Source organism: Plasmopara halstedii (assembly GCF_900000015.1).
Source record: "Plasmopara halstedii genome assembly, contig: Scaffold_525, whole genome shotgun sequence".
Classification (NCBI taxonomy): domain Eukaryota; phylum Oomycota; class Peronosporomycetes; order Peronosporales; family Peronosporaceae; genus Plasmopara; species Plasmopara halstedii.
The window spans coordinates 1,049,950-1,050,265 of record NW_020187445.1 but is presented as its reverse complement, the minus strand read 5'-3'; positions in this window follow the sequence as shown (position 1 = coordinate 1,050,265).

Genomic DNA, 316 nt, shown 5'->3' with positions numbered 1-316 from the left:
ATACCCATCGACCAAGTCGAGTGCACTGTACTTCGTACATCCCATCATGTTGTTCTGAAGAACATTTTCTAGGAATCGGCGTCTGTGCCGGAATGATGGCCGCGTTGAGCTTATTGTATACATGAACGATACGATACTTGCCGTTCGGCTTCCGAACAAAAAAAGTGGGTGTCGAATGGGGAGACTTGCTCTCACGCACCATCCCTGCCTCGTGCTTCGCACGGACAAAGGCGTCAATGACGTCGCACTGCTCCTTGGGCTGGGGCAATTGGCGTGTCACGCAGTTCTTGGTTTCCGGAAATAGGTCGATCTCAGA